The sequence below is a fragment of the Otolemur garnettii genome, unplaced genomic scaffold (assembly GCF_000181295.1).
Source record: "Otolemur garnettii isolate 467f Iridium unplaced genomic scaffold, OtoGar3 scaffold00413, whole genome shotgun sequence".
NCBI classification, from domain to species: domain Eukaryota; kingdom Metazoa; phylum Chordata; class Mammalia; order Primates; family Galagidae; genus Otolemur; species Otolemur garnettii.
Window position 1 is genome coordinate 30,073 of NW_003852808.1, and position 1,037 is coordinate 31,109.

The window sequence follows — 1,037 nt, forward strand, 5'->3', positions numbered from 1 at the left end:
GTGTGCTCATTTTGGGGGGTCCTTATCCTAAGGACCAAGAATATGGATAAGTCTTTTCCCACAAAGGTTAACTGAGAAGTGATTCTGGAATGGAAAACAGGGTGATACAGAGATATGCTGACCTCTCCCTCCCACACTTTGGCTTTCAACTCTGGTAATGAAAATTCAAGTGCCTTTTCAAAGTTAGACCCATTTCCATGGCATCAACTGGAGTTGAATCCACTGTCTATTATTTGGTTTTCCCCATCATGAAAACCATCACCATTTCCAAGTTCATTTTCCAAGGCACTTCCATACAGCTGATCCTGGTAGTGCACAATTTAAAATACTATAATGTGAACAGAACTGCCTTGGACAAGTATGCATACTCCCTGACCAACAACTCAGCCTGCTCATCTACCCACAAGACTTCTTGAGAAATGGGACCTCATGATAAGCAGAGATGCACTTCCTCTTCTGTTCATTCTTTTCTTTAAGAATCTGCCAGGCTGGGCTGGAGGCAAGGGCTTTTCATCTTTGAGGTAAGTAGGGACAGTGAATTTCTTCTTACAAAAAATTAGAAGAATGTTCTACCTGTGACTGCGGGTCTAGAAACATCTATCTCTACACACCCGTTGGAGGAGACTGCATCACATGTCCTGTTGCTCTGTCTTCTGAAAGCCAATATGTTGTGTCTATCTCATGTTTATTTTTTCATGCCCACTGGGACAAAGTATGTATGTGTTGTTATCTGGGAGAGAGCAGCCTCCTGAGACATTTGGAGGAGGTGGAGAATTGTGTATTAAGGAGTTTAAGGTGCACTAAAATGACAAAGGTTCAAGAAAGCGTCTAAAGCAAATGTAGCTTATAACAAATTTGTCATGAAAAGTTCTTCTTAGCAAAGTGTCACAGGAATGGAAGAAAAAGTATCCAATGTACACAGCCCTTCTATGAAACTAATATATACTTCTCAAATGAAGGAAACAACTTAATTCTAGCCCAAGAATATGGGGAGGGGGTGGGGAAGGGGAAGGAAGAAGGGTGGCTGGGTGGTGGGA